Raw genomic sequence first — 15584 nt, forward strand, 5'->3', positions numbered from 1 at the left:
GGTACCTCTGAATTTGGAGGAATCACCTGCCCAGCGTTCCCTGGGTGCATGTGACTAGTGGCTGTGACAGCTCAGATCAACTGAATGTTTCTTCTTTTTTTGGTGTGTAAGTAGTGTCTTGACACTTTGGGACCCTGTGACCCGCCAGGATCCTCTGTCCACTGGATTTCCTAGGCAAAAATACCGGAGTGGGTTGCAATTTCCTTCTCCAGGGGATCTTTCCGATCCAGGAATCGAACACATGTTTCCTATATTGCAGGCGGATTCTTGACAATCTGAGCCACCAGCGAAGCCCACTGCTGAGGAGGAGGGGCAGGGAAGCGAGGTCCTAGGCGGAGGGAGCTTTCTGTAGGAAGCCCGGGATCGGTTTGGTTCCTAGAAGCACAGGAGGACACCGGCGCTGGAGTTGGAGTGAACCCCTCCCGCAGCCCGGCCAGCCCTCCGCACCCACGCGCCCCCTCCCTTCCCCGCTGTGGGCCATCCGCCTTCCGCCTGGCAGGGAAGCCCCCTCCAGACACCCGACCCTACGAAGCCCCTCTCTCCGCAGGCGGAGGCCTGTGTAACACACTGCAGTCCGGCCGTTTCTAGCGAGTCAGCCTTGCGACCTTGTCTTCAGGAAAACTCTCGGCCAACAGCTCCTCTCACAGGTCCCTCTCGCCGCCCACCCCGCACCCCCTCCGGTCGGGTCTCTCCTCTCCCCCAGCACCAAGGAGGAGCTCCCCTGCCGCACCCCGAGGCCGTCCCCAGGGCGCTGCGGTCCCGCCGGAGCCACGCCTTCTTGGCGACGGGGGCGGGGCATGCAGATTCGAGACGGCGCTGCTGCCCGAGAACGACAAAGCCACAGCAGATGCGGAATTTCTCTTTCACAATGTGGAGAATACAGCCTGTTCGAGAGTCTGGTGTAATGCCGCCATAGCACTCTCAACGAGGCAAAAGCAGGGAGCCCTGGAGTGAGCGGGGACCCTGGTCACACTGTGTGAAACATGCACGACAGCAGGACGGTGACAGCGACGGGCGGTGCGCGGTATCGCTTCTCGGCCTTTTGGCTAAGATCAAGTGTAGTATCTGTTCTTATCAGTTTAATATCTGATACGTCCTCTATCCGAGGACAATATATTAAATGGATTTTTGGAGCAGGGAGTTGGAATAGGAGCTTGCTCCGTCCACTCCACGCATCGACCTGGTATTGCAGTACCTCCAGGAACGGTGCACCCCTCCGGGGGAACTTATGGAAGTGCCCAAAGTCAGAAACTAGCTCTTTCTAGTCCTTCTGGATGTGTCACCTTGTTGTTGTTGTTTTTTTCCCCAGTTTGTTTACATGATTAGCAAGTGATTCTGATAATTGCTGGGGGAACAGTAAGTAACTAAGTTCAATGGGGGTAAAATACCAAAGCTAAGACTTAAAAATCACTTACTTTTTGTTCTTTTCCTTTCCACATTCTTTCATTTTTCTGAAACTAAAACCACATCCAATTGTTTAAGAAGTTCTCTATTTTATAACCTCATTAAGTGCAGCGCTGTGGGATCCTCTCAAACCTTAAAGCTCTTTGAACGTCAGTTCTTTCTACCCTGCATTCTCAGTCAGGAATGAGATGTTATGTCTCTCCCAACTACCTTCCTTTGCTGCCTCCAACATTTCTCCTGTGTAACATGTTTTCTGAACTTCAGGCAGTTTCCCGGGAAAGCCACTGAGATCCACCTGGAGTCTAGGTTAAAATGATGGGCTTTAAATCCGGTCTGTGTGTTGTTTGTATTGGGATTTCATTACAGGTGGCTGACTGATGAGGTCAGCGCCACTGAAGTTGTATTATTACTTGGAGTTTTTATTACTTAGAAGAGAAGAGGGCCTAAAGTAAGATCACTGTGTCTTTTGGATACACAAGGCAGGCTGTTCAGGTCAGCACAAAGTTCAAATCATGTTTAAGCCAGAGTGACTTCCCCATATTATCTCCTTTTGTCCTTTTCCACTGACTTGGGCATTCAATCAAGGCCTAGGTGCTGGGTGCCTGTCTAAGCGCACCAGATGGTGTGGTGGGAAAAGCAGCCATGATGGTGCGAAAGACTGAAGGCAGGAGGAGAAGGAAGACAGTGGATAAGATGGTTGGATGGCATCACCCAATCAATGGACATGAGTTTGAACAACTCCAGGAGACAGTGAAGGACAAGGAAGTCTGCTGCAGTCCATGGGGTCTCAAAGAGTCAGACAGGACTTAGCAACTGAACAACACCACATCCTCTATCCCAGGACATTTTAGTAAATGGATTTTTGGAGTAGGGAAGTTGGAGTAGAACCTTACTCTGTCCACTCCACGCATCAACCTGGTATTGTAGTACCTTCAGGAATAGTGCACCCCTTTCAGGGAAAAGAGAAAGTATGAACTACAGGCTTGTTGCATCTTTTTTAGTGTCTTCCTCATTTTGTTCTGGGTACCTGTCTCATATGAAGATTTCTGTTTTGTTTTACCAACATGTGATTTTCTGTTTTCTTGTTGGGGTGGTATACTTAGGAGTACTATTTCTTGTGAGGGTCATATCCGTGGGCCAATATTAGGCAAATTTTCTTTTATCTTTCAAAACACTGTAATAAGTAGGTGTCCAAATCCTTTAGTAGTTTTCTTTATTTTTAATACTGGATTATTCCTTCTATCCTGTGGACAAGGCACTGCTCCCAACATCCAACAGATCTCTGAAACAGTTTAGGTTACTGGAGTCCCCAGGGAGACTCTCAGCTCTAGGAATGTTTAAATTTCTCGACCCCACCCAAGTGTATTTTCCCTAAAAGAAAAAAACTGAAGAACAGAAAAGTTAAGTAACTTGTGAAAGTCACACAGCTAGAAATTAGCTGAAGTGGGCTTTGAACAAGATATTGTTTCCTCCACAATCTCTGAAGCTTCTTAGCACTTCTCTAACATCTCCTGGGCCTCTCACCAGAGAGGGAAGTTGTCACTGGATTAAAGATAAGAGAGCTGAAACTGGCAATCTCACCCAACCCTTCATCCTTTGTCTTTGCCAGGAAAGGCGTTGATAAACAAATGGCGAGGAGGAGGTGGGGCAAGGTAGGGGTGAAGGAAGGGGCCCAGTTTGTCAGGACAACACTGGGGCCTATTCCAGTCCAGTCTCCTTTAAATGGAAACTCCAGTCCCCGTCTCCACATCCAGCCTGGGACCCATGGAGCCTTCCTCCATTAATGACCACTTTGTTTCCTGGCAGCCTCATTTCTGCAGCCCTTGTCCAGAAGAACACAGCCCAGGACGGAGTGCGTTGGAGGACTCCCTAGAGGGAACATTCAAACATTCTTACTTTGAGCCTTCATGGGTGGAGTGCCTGCCAGTCTGAAGGCTGCAGTGAAATGGATAAGGACCTGCCCTCATGGAGTGGACATTATAGTGAGGAGTAGGGAGAGGCAGACAGTGACTCAGGCGGGTCATTTCAGATAGTGCCGTGAGCCATCGAGGAAAACAAACAGGGAAATGTGCTGGAGAGTGACTGGGGGGAGAGCTGCTTTACATGGAGGAGGGGGCTGCTCATGAAGGCCTCTCCAGTGGTGACATCAGAGGCAAGTTTAAGTGGCCAGGAGGCAAGGAAGCATTCCAGACAGAAGGACAGACTAGCTGGGACAGACTACCTGCTTCCTCCCATTGGCTCCCTGACCTGGGTCAGATTCAGCTGCTGAGTGGAGGTTCTTCCTCAGAGCTGTCTCCCCACCAGACTAAGCGCTGAGCCCAGAAGCTGGTTCTTCACAGTCACAGCTCCGCAGTGCCCAGCACTGTGCCTGCCACACAGTAGGCAATCATGAAACCCCCCATGATTCCTGACTACATGGTGGATTGACTAAATGTACTCAAGGGTCTCCTTGAGTGTGGGAACCAAGCACCCGGCCTCAGCTGGGAGTTTCCTGGTCTGGGGTCTGTGACACCTTGGGGCTTGGGAGAGATATCTATAAAACCCTGCACTTCCAGGCAAGGTCTGGGTAATCCTGAACCCTCAGGCCTTTACCAGGGAGGAGGGATTTCTTGAAGGAGACCAAGAGAGATCATGGGAGGGATGACACTGGAGAGAGAGGCCCCCTCAAGGCCTGGTGGGCTGAACCCTGGGCTGAGAGTCAGCATGAATCCTGTCATGACAAGTAAACCTGCTTGGAAAAGCCACCTCCTCCTTTGGAGCCTTGGTTTCCTCAGCATGTAATGAGGGGCTTAGATGATTCTAGGTCGCTTTCCCCAGAACAACCCAGGCTCTGGGGTAGGGGAGGGTGCAGGATGGGTGAAGCTCACCTAGGAAGCAGCTGAGGGCATCCTTGTCTCCACTGCATCCCAGCGGAGTACCTGAGTGCACAACTGAAGGGAGGAGAGGAGTCTCAGGAGGAGGGATGGGAGGGGAGAGGAGGTCCCGGAGCAGCTTCCGCCAGGGAGTCAGAAACTATTTCAAATCCCAGCTTTGCTTCCTAAAGAATAAAACAAAGTGGGAATTCCCTGGCTGTCCACTTGGTACAGCTCTGTTCTCCCACTGCACATGGCACAGATTACATCCCTGGTTGGGGATTTAAGATCCCAAGACCAAAAAAAAAAAAAAGAATAAAATGGGGAAAACCAAACCTACTACTTAGAATGAGTGTGAATTTAAAAAAAGAAAAACTGAGGGGAAGGGACCCTTAGAGACCGTTTTCTCCTGCCAGGGGCCCATTCAAAGGCAACTTACCCAAAACCATGTCCCAGAGCCCAGGACTGGGCAGAGAAGGAGCAGATGCTGCTGCCTGGTGGATGAGTCTGTCACTGCCTAAAGGGGCAGAGTGAAGTTGGACAGGCTCCTTTCCTTCCTTCTGGGGTCTTTTGTTTGTTTTTTTCTCTGGCCATGCCACCCAGCTTGTGGGATCTTAGTTCCCCTACCGGGTATTGAACCCTTGCTCTTGGCAGTGAAAGCGTGGAGACCTAACCAGTGAACTGCCAGGGAATTCCCCTGGAGTCTTCCTTTCAGACAGGGCCTTCACTGCAGTTTGAGGTGGGGAATGGAAAAGCCACCCTTTTCAAGTTGTTTTTGTGGAGGTAAGATCCGATGTAAATGAACATTTTCTGAGCAGGAAATCTGATTTCAGTGACATTTCTTATGCTTTTACTGAGGGCCTAATAGCTGGTGCTGGGAAGGCAGAGGCAGGAGGAGGCTGGAGGGTGGAGAAGGTGGTAAAGAGGCAGGTGCAGCAGGTTGTGGTGTCTTAGGAGACAGATCCACACGGAGACAGATTCCAGCATCCATCTGCACAGGAGACTGGCACTTGGGGAGACCTTGGCCTCAGGAGGGGCCTTGGGTGACAAGCGAAACAGCAGCCAGAGCCTCAAGAGGGTGATGGTGCCCGGGGAGCAACGGCCTGCAGCTGCGAGGGAGGAGTAACAAGCCCACCAGAGAGAGACAGAGAGGTGAGCTGAGGGGAGAGAGCCAGGCTCACGCTGTGCAGGGACCTCGCTGTCGGCCAGTTATCTGAGCTGGTGGAATCTTTAGAGCTTTCACAACAGGGACCAGTCCCCAGAGACCTTCCATGTTTGATTCATCTTTTTAGAAAAGTATTTCTTTATTTTTCTCTCTGCATGGGGGAATCTTAATTCTGGACCAGGGATCACACTCATGTCCCCTACACTGGGAGGCAGATTCTTAACCACTGGACCACCAGAAAGTCCCTGATTCATCTTCTTGATTTCACAGATTTCTGTCAAGTCACCCATGCTGTCTGACCCACACTGGAAGGGGGCATAACTTTGAATGGGCGCATACTCTGATGAGAGTGGGTCAGAATCATCCAGAAGACTTGGTAAAAAGAGATTGCTGGGGTCTCCTTCCAGAATTTCTGATTCAGTGTGTCTCAGGCTCTCAGGTCCAAGGATGTGCATTTCTAACAAGTTCTAAGGGGATAGGGATGCTTCTGAACTGGGGACCACTCTAGAGAGACTACTGACATGGAAGATGAGTTCCACTCCTGGCCTGAACATATCCAGAGAAGCCTCTGGGCAGATTACTTATCTCTCTCAGCCTCAACATCTTCTGTAAAATGGGATGAAAACATTTATCTCATAGTGTCATTATGAGAATTAAAGAAGGTAGACTGTGTGAAGGACTCAGCAAAGGAGTTGGCACAAAGTCCTCTTAGCTATTTAGCTTATCTCCATGAATATAAAAAAAACTGGCCCAGGAAGCCAGTTCAATCTTCCTCAGAAAACATACAAAATGACATATGCAAATTGACCACCAACTGCCATTTCTTTTTCAACGTGTGTGACTTGAAGCATTGCTTTTAACCTTTAAGGTTCCCACAAGGGACTTCCCTGGTGATCCAGTGGCTAAGACTACATGCTCCTGTGCAGTGGGGCCAGGTTCCATCCCTGGTCAGGGAGCTAGCTCCCACGTGCTGCAACTGAGTGTTCACATGCTACAGCTAAAAGATCTCATGTGTTGCCCACATGCGACAATGAAGATCAAAGATCCCTCAAGCCTCATCTAAGACATGGGGCAGCCAAATAAAATTAAATTTAAAAGTGCACATGGGCAGTAGAGACACAGACATAGAGAAAGGTCTTGTGGACACAGCAGGGGGAAAGAGAGGGTGGGATAAATTGAAAGAGTAGCACTGAAATATATATACAGTGTGTGCATGGGTGTGTGCTAAGTCACTTCCATCAAGTCTGACTCGCAGCGACCCTAGGGACTCTAGTCCCCCAGGCTCCTCTGGCCATGGGATTCTCCAGGCAAGAATACTGGAGTGGGTTACCATGCCCTCCTCCAGGGGCTCTTCCTGACCCAGGGATCAAACCTCTAGTGCCACCTGGAGGCCCCATATATACATTACCAAATGTAAAATAGATAGGCAGTGGATATTTGCTCCATAACCCAGGGAGCTCAACTTAGTGGGGTGGGATGGAAGGGGAGGTAGGAGGGACGTTCAACAGTGAGGGGACATATGTATACCTATGGTCAATTCATGTTGATATCTGGCAGAAACCAACATCGACATGGTAAAGCAATTATCCTCCAATTAAAAATAAATAAAGTATACATGGGCCCCCTGTGGACCCTACTAAAATGCAGATTCTGGATTGGCAGGGATTCTGGATTGGATTGTGCCCCCGAATTTCATACTTGAAGCACTATCTGGAGGTGGGACATCTGGGGGGCAGGGTGTGCATTTAGTTTAAGAAGAGGTCATGGGGGGGGCCTCTTATTGTGATTAGTTCCCTTTTGAGATAAGACACCAGAGAGCTTATTCTTTCTCTGTCTAACACATGAAGACATGGAGAGAAATCTGCCATCTGCAAGCCAAGGAGAGGGCTCTCCTTGCCAGGCTGGACCCTGATCTGAGGACATCCAGCCTCCAGAACTGTGAGGAAATACATTTCTATTCTTTAAGCCATCTGTCTATGGCATTTTGCTTCAGCAGCCCTGGCAGCCCTTTCAAAAAAAGCCAGAGGTCTGACTTGTGCCTGCATCTTGCATTTCTAACCAGCTCCAAGGTGATGGGGCTGTAGCTGTTCACAGACCACACTTTGAGCAGGAAGGGTCTAGAACAGATTTCTAGAGAGTCGCCCACAAGGCTGTATATTTTCCCTGACAAATAGTACTTTCAATGTTCTCCTGGAAATGGACAACAGAGATGTTATTATCACCCCAAACCCCTAAATGGTGAAGAGCATGGCAACCCACTCCAGTATTCTTCCCTGGAGAATCCCATGAACAGAGGAAACTGGCAGGCTACAGTCCATGGGGTCGCAAAGAGTCGAACACAACTGAAGTGACTTAGCACAATCCCCTAACAGCTCTGTCCCATTAGAGGCACCCAGCAAATCAGCGTCAGATGAAAGAATGGATGAGTCAAGGTTTCTGTCTGACAGCTGGCTGCCTGGCCTCGTGGGAAGACCTCTGGACTTGGGAGACCTTTAAAAGTATCATGGGTGAGTCTGGTGCCTCTCTCCCCTGAGACTTGGTGGGTGGGAACATTTCCCCAGGGAAACAAATGATGTACAATGAGATTATGACCAGGAATGTACCAAAAGCAGTGTCTGGTTCCCCCACAGGGACACTAACAAACCATCAGCAGATAGATCTGAGGCCTGGGAACAGTTTCTTCAGGGACTTTCCTGGCAGTCCAGTGGTTGGGATCCTGTGCTTCCAAAGCAGAGGCTGCGGGTTTGAACCTGATTGGTGAAGTAACATCCCATGCCACACGGTGTGGCCACAAATTGTTTTAATAAAAAAAATATATAGCTAGTTCCTTGACTTCTGGATTGGAACTCCTTGATGCAAGGCTCAGTAAGTCTCCTTACCTGGAAGTTGGCCAGACAGAGTCAAGGTCGGTTGGACCCAGGTAGGAGGATAAGAATGTGTGTAGGGGAGTGGAGTGGGATAAGGGCAGGAAAATTTACATCTCACTGTAGTTTTTATTTAATTTTATATGTCTGCTTAAGAACCACTTTTTTATTTTCTATGATGCAGAAAATATTTCTGTGCCTGACCTCACCCATTCTCTTCCTATTGAATGGTTCATCTTTTATACTAAACTCCAGGGGTTGTTTATACATTAGAAAGATAAATCTTCTGTGATTGAGATGGCAAATATTTATTCTTTTTGTCTAGTTAATTTTCTCTCAGCACTTCGACTGATGGATTGTTTTTTGGCTGTGCGGCCACTTCTTTGCTGATCTCGGGCTCTCTCTAGTTGGAGCCAGCGGGGGCTGCTCTCTAGTTGCAGTGCATCAGCTCCTCATTTCGGTGGCTTTTCTTGTTGTGGCGCACAGCATACAGGCACGCAGGCTTCATGGGCTCTGGAGTACGGGCTCAGTAGTTGTGCCGTGGGGATTTGTTGCCTTGAAGCACGTGGGATCTTTCCAGACCAGGGACTGAACCTGTGTCCCCTGCAATGGCAGGCAGATTTTTAACCACTTGACCACTAGGGAAGCCCACAAATATTTTTTTTTTTCATTACTTTTCCTATTTTGTTGTTAATCACCTGTAAGGGAAGTGACACACCTGGGCAGGTGCTAGGAGTAGAGAGACCCGGGTCACAGGACAAGGAGGAAGTCTATGAGACGTGAACAGATGATGGAAGTGTTGGGACCACAGCAACCCCTTCTCAGGGAAACCAAATGAGTGAGCAGATGATGGTCTGAGCACCCAGATCTGAACAGACCTCATGGGATGGGAGGCCTGAAGAGTTATCAGGCTCAGGCTAAGCACATCTTACATTATCTCATTTGTCCCTCATCCATTTAGTCAACACATATTCACAAGAACTAAGAACATTTGGAGCACTGTCATAGGTGCTGACAAAGGCTCAGCAAACAAAAGGTTTCGCATCAAGGTGAAAGAGAATACAGCACTATTGGCTGTATATTTGTGAATAGACCTACATTCTATGTGTCTGTGTCCATATCTACATGTATAGCTATGCCATTTGACCATCATGGGTGTAAGTCTGACCTGGCGGCCAGCAGAAATACAAGACCAGGGAAAGTGGGATGTGAAACAGGAAGGCTCAGGGTGAGTAGATGGAGATAGCTCACAACACTGTAAAATGGTATCATTCCTATTTTACAGGCAAAATGTGACTTTCCCTGGAGTGTACTCATGAAGGCATTCCCATGTGCTTGCGTTTTCACGTGTGACTTCACAAGTACTCTAATCAGAGAGGTATTCTTAATCATCCCAATTGAAATATCAAGAGGCAGCCTGTTCAGTCACTCAGTCATGTCCAACTCTTTGTGATCCCATGGACTGCAGCACACTGGGCTTTCCTGTCCATCACCAACTCCTGGAGCTTACTCAAACTCATGTCCATTGAGTCACTGAGGCCATCCAACCGTTTCATCCTCTGTCATCCCCTTCTCCTGCCTTCAATCTTTCCCAGCATCAGGGTCTTTTCCAATGAATCGGTTCTTAGCATCAGGTGGCCAAAGTATTGGGCCAAAGTATTGGACCTTCAGCTTCAGCATCAGTCCTTCCAATGAATATTCAGGACTGATTTCCTTTAGGATGGACTGGTTTGATCTCCTTGCAGTCCAAAGAACTCTCAAGAGTCTTCTCTAACACCACAGTTCAAAAGCATCAATTCTGGACCCCTGGTTAAAAAAACCTGAGGCCCCAGGTAGCAGGATGAGGTTAGCAGGATGCTTGAACGGGAATCCTGATTTTGTTTCACATTAGGCAATTGCTTAGCCTCTCAGCACTTCTATCTGCACACTGCACACTTTCTATTAGAATTATGTGACTCACACAACATAACTTATTTCCCCCTTTGGACACGCTGTGTGGCTTTGGGGATCCCAGGTCCCCAACCAAGGATGGAACCTGGGCCCCTGCACTGAAAATGCTGAGGCCTAACCACTGGGCGGCCAGGGAATTCCATCCCGCAGGCAAATTTAAATATTCTTAGGCATATAAAAAAAATAAAGAGAAGCAAGTGAAATTAAGTTTAATCTGTTCTTTAACTCAGGATATTTCAGAAATGCTCTGGTGGTCCAGTGGATAGAGCTCCTTGCCTTCGATGACAAGGGCCTGGGTTCCATCGCTCCTCAGGGTTCTTCCAAACCCTGTGGAGGCTCATCCCCAGGAAAAAAAATATATCTAAAATAGCATTTCAATATGTAATGAATGTCAACATCACAGAGATGTCGTACAGTTTTTAATACTAAGCCTTTGAAAGCCCATGTGTGTTTTACACTTTCAGTCCCTCTACATTGGGAGGAACCACCTGCCGGGGCGCTACCTGGCTGCATGTGGCCAGTGGCTGTGACAGTTCAATCAACACAATGGTGGTGGTTGTTGTTTAGTCACTAAGTCCTGTCTGAGTCTTTTGTGACCCCTGGACAGCAGGCCGCCAGGCTACTCTGTCCGTGGGATTTCCCAGGTAAGAATAGCAGAGTGTGTTGCCATTTCCTTCTCCAGAGGATTTCCCAACCCAGGAATCGAACCCAGGTTTCCTGTCTTGCAGGCGGGTTTTTGACAATCTGAGCCACCAGCGAAGCCCACTGCTGAGGAGGAAGGGCAGGGAAGCGAGGTCCTAGGCGGAGGGAGCTTTCTGTAGGAAGCCCGGGATCGGTTTGGTGCCTAGAAGCACCGAAGGACGCGGGCGCTGGAGTTGGAGTGAACCCCTCCCGCAGCCCGGCCCCGCCCTCCGCACCCACACGTCCCCTCCCTTCCCCGCTGTGGGCCATCCGCCTTCCGCCTGGCAGGGAAGCCCCCTCCAGACACCCGACCCTACGAAGCCCCTCTCTCCGCAGGCGGAGGCCTGTGTAACACACTGCAGTCCGGCCGTTTCTAGCGAGTCAGTCTTGCGACCTTGTCTTCAGGAAAACTCTCGGCCAACAGCTCCTCTCACAGGTCCCTCTCGCCGCCCACCCCGCACCCCCTCCGGTCGGGTCTCTCCTCTCCCCCAGCACCAAGGAGGAGCTCCCCTGCCGCACCCCGAGGCCGTCCCCAGGGCGCTGCGGTCCCGCCGGAGCCACGCCTTCTTGGCGACGGAGGGCGGGGCATGCAGATTCGAGACGGCGCTGCTGCCCGAGAACGACAAAGCCACAGCAGATGCGGAATTTCTCTTTCACAATGTGGAGAATGAAGCCTGCTCGAGAGTCTGGTGTGGTGCCGCCATAGCACTGTCAACGAGGCCAAGGCAGGGCGCCCTGGGTTGAGCGGGGACCCGGGTCACACTGTGTGTAACATGCTCGACAGCAGGACGGTGACAGCGACGGGCGGTGGTGCGGTATCGCTTCTCGGCCTTTTGGCTAAGATCAAGTGTAGTATCTGTTCTTATCAGTTTAATATCTGATACGTCCTCTATCCGAGGACAATATATTAAATGGATTTTTGGAGCAGGGAGTTGGAATAGGAGCTTGCTCCGTCCACTCCACGCATCGACCTGGTATTGCAGTACCTCCAGGAACGGTGCACCCCCTCGGGGACACTTATGGAAGTACCCAAAGACAGAAACTGGTCCTTTCCTGTTAAGGATTGGCTTATCTCAGGGAGTTTTTCAGGTTGGTTTACCCTGTTTCGCCAGTGATTCTGACAACTGCCGAAGGATGAGTAAGTAACTAAGTTCAATGAGGGTAAAATGCCAAGGCTGCAACTCATTAAAGCTCACTTGCTTCTTTTCTAAAGCTCAAACCGTGTCTAGCTTTTTAAGAGGCTCTCTATTTCACAGTCTCTTGAGTGCAACTTTGTGGAATTCACTCAAACCTCACTCTCTCAGACAGTTCCTTCTGCCTGACATGAGACCTTCTGTCTCTCCCTACCTCTGCCTTCTGTGGATGTCTCTAAGGTTACTTTTGTATTCACCTTTTCTGACTTTAGGCAGTTGCTGCTGAAAGCCAGCCACCAAGATCCACCTGGAGTCTAGGTAAAAATGATGGGCTTTCCGCTCAGTGTGTGTCGTTTGTCCTGGGATTTCATTTATACGGGTGACTGACTGACAGAGAGAGATCAGTACCACTGGAGAAGTTGTGTTATTACTTGGAGTTAATTCTTACTAGAAAAGAAAGGTCCTAAAGTAAGAGCCACTGTGTCTCTTGGATACACAAGGCAGGCTGTTCAGGTCAGCACAAAGTTCTAATCATGTATAAACCAGAATGACTTCCCCATATTATCTTCTTTCCTCCTTTTCCATTGACTCTGGCATCGACCAAGATCTAGGCCTAGGTGCTGGGTGCACCAGGAACGGTGCACTCCGTCCGTCGGGGACACTTACTGAAGTACCCAAAGGCAGAAACTGGCTCTTCCCTGGATTCAGCTAGATCAGGAACTTATTTTCTTAAGTTTTTCTACTGTCTTTGCAAGTGTACTTTCGTGGGATCTGCTTAAACCTCTATTTTTCTGAAAGAACCCGCTTCTGCTTTATGGTCTTCGAAGAGGGTCTTCCCGCCCTCATTTCTCACTTGATACAAGCTACAAAAGGAGCTGGTGTCCAAGCTCCCACTTGATATCCCCAGTCCCTCCTGATGCCATCTTCAACATAGAACCAGGACACTAGCTTCAATCTTCTGTTTCTATGCCCCCGCCTTCTCTTGAGGTCTATAACATTTCTCCTGTGTTCTGTTTTCTATCTTCAGGCAATTCCTGCTGAAAAACACCAAATTCCACCTGGAGTCTAGGTTAAAATGATGGGCTTTCCACTCAGCGTGTCGGTTGTACTGGGATTTCATTTATCCAGGTGACTGATTGATAGGAGAGGACAGTGCCACTGACAGAGCTGTATTATTACTTAGAGTTCTGAAGAGAAGAGGGCCTAAAGTAGGACCAGCATGTCTTTTGGAAACGCAAGGCAGGCTTTTGAGGTTAGCACAAAGTTCAAATCATGAATAAGCCAGAACAAACGACTCTTGCTGAGAGTGAAGGAGGAGAGTGAAAAGCTGGCTTAAAACTCTATTAATATCGGACTTCCCTGCTGGCCCAGTGATTAAGAATCCCCTTGTCAATCACAGAGATTGGTTCAATTCCTGATCCAGGAAGATTCCACATGCCCTGGGGCAGCTAAGCTCCTTTGACACAACCACTGAGCCTGTACTCTAGAGCCCATAAACCACAATTAGAGAGTAGCCCCCGCTGGCACCTAGAGAAGCCTCAGGCATCAACGAAGACCCAGTGCAGTCAAAAATAAATAATTTTTTGAAAAAACGCAGTATTAAAAACACTAAGGTCATGACATCTGGTCCCATCACTGCATTGCTAATTGAATGGGGAAAATGTGCAAGCAGTGACAGATTTCCTCTTCTTGGGTTCTAAAATCACTGAGGATGGTGACTGCAGCCAGGAAATCAGAAGACGATTGCTACTTGGCAGGAAAGCTATGACAAACCTAGACAGTGTGTTAAAAAGGAAAGATATCACTTTATCGACAATGGTCCCTGTAGTCAAGGCTATGGTCTTTCCAGTAGTCACGTATGGATGTGAGAGCTGGACTGTAAAGATGTCAGAGGCCAAAGAATTTTGGAACTGTGGGGCTGGAGAAGAATCCTGAGAGTCCCTTGGAAAGCAAGATCAAACCAGTCCATCTTAAAGGAAATCAACCCTGAATTCTCCTTGTAAGGACTGACGCTGAAGCTGAAGCTCCAATACTTTGGCCACCCGATGGGAAGAACCCACTCACTGGAAAAGATGGTGATGCTGGGAAAGACTGAAGGCAGGAGAAGGAAGACAGAGGATGAGATGGTTGGATGGCATCACCACATCAATGGACATGAGTTTGAGCATCTCCAGGAGATACCGAAGGACAGGGAAGTCTGGGCATGATGCAGTCCACGGGGTTGCAAAGAGTCAGACCGGATTTAGCAACTGAACAACACCAAACAACACCACTTCCTCTATGCCAGGACATTTTAGTACATAGATGTTTGGAACAGGGAGTTAGAATAGAACCTTGCCCTGTCCACTCCACCCATTGACCTGGTATTGTAGTAACTTGAGGAGTAGTGCACCTGTCTCAGGGGAAAGAGAAAATATGAACAGACTTGTTACATCTTTTCTCAGCGTGCTCCTCGTTTTGCTCTGGGTACCTGTCTCATGGGAAGGTTTCTGTTTTGTTTTACCAACGTGTGATTTTCCATTTTCTTGCAGCGGCGGTATACTTAGGAGTACTGTTTCTTGTGAGGGTCATATCCATGGACCAATATTATGCAGATTTTATTTTAACTTTCAAACCACTGTAAAGGAGGTGTCCGTATCATTTGCTAGTTTTTTTATTTTTAATACTGGATTATTTCTTCTATCCTGTGGACAAGGCACTGCTCCCAACACCTAACAGATCTCTGAAACAGTGTGGGTTTACTGGAGTCCCCAGGGAAAGACGCTCAGCTCTAGGAATTTTTTAAATTCTCGACTCCAGCCAAGTGTGTTTTCCCTAAAAGAAGATACTGAAGAACAGAAAGGTTAATTAACTTCTGAAAGTCACACAGCTGGAAATTAGCAGAAGTGGGCTGTGAATAATATCTGTGAAGCAGATATTGTTTCCTCCACAACCTTTGAAACTTCCTAGCTCCTCTCTTACATCTCCTGGGCCTCTCACCCGAGAGGGAACCAGTCACTTGATTAAAGATAAGAGAGCTGAAACTGGCAATCTCTCCCCTATCCTTCATCCTTTGCCTTTGCCAGGAAAGGCGTTGATAAACAAATGGCAAGGAGGTGGTTGGGCAAAGTGGGGGTGAAGGAGAGGACCCAGTTTGTCAGGGCAACATTGGGGCCTGGCCCAGTCCAGTCTCCTTTAAATGGGAATTCCAGTCCCTGTCTCCACATCCAGCCTGGAGCCCTGGAGCCTTCCTCCATTAATGACCACTTTGTTTCCTAGGAGCCTCATTTCTGCAGCTCTTTCTGTTTACAAGATCACAGCCCAGGACGGAGTGCATTGGAGGACTCCCTAGAGGGAACATTCAAACATTCTTACTTTGAGCCTTCATGGGTGGAGTGCCTGCCAGGTTGAAGGCCTCAGTGAAATGGATAAGGACCTGCCCTCATGGAGTGGACATTATAGTGAGGAGTAGGGAGAGGCAGACAGTGACTCAGGCGGGTCATTTCAGATAGTGCCATGAGCCATCGAGGAAAACAAACAGGGAAATGTGCTGGAG

General features: G+C 48.7%; 2 non-coding genes across 2 annotated transcripts; both read left to right on the plus strand.

The window, feature by feature from the left end:
* Nucleotides 1-1026: 1026 nt before the first annotated feature.
* LOC139039334 (U2 spliceosomal RNA) lies at nucleotides 1027-1217 on the plus strand. The gene has a single exon (XR_011492649.1). It is a non-coding gene; the product is annotated as a U2 spliceosomal RNA (small nuclear RNA).
* Nucleotides 1218-11733: 10516 nt separating this feature from the next.
* Nucleotides 11734-11924, plus strand: LOC139039331 (U2 spliceosomal RNA). The gene has a single exon (XR_011492646.1). It is a non-coding gene; the product is annotated as a U2 spliceosomal RNA (small nuclear RNA).
* Nucleotides 11925-15584: the final 3660 nt, after the last annotated feature.

Source organism: Odocoileus virginianus, chromosome 17, assembly GCF_023699985.2.
Source record: "Odocoileus virginianus isolate 20LAN1187 ecotype Illinois chromosome 17, Ovbor_1.2, whole genome shotgun sequence".
NCBI lineage: Eukaryota > Metazoa > Chordata > Mammalia > Artiodactyla > Cervidae > Odocoileus > Odocoileus virginianus.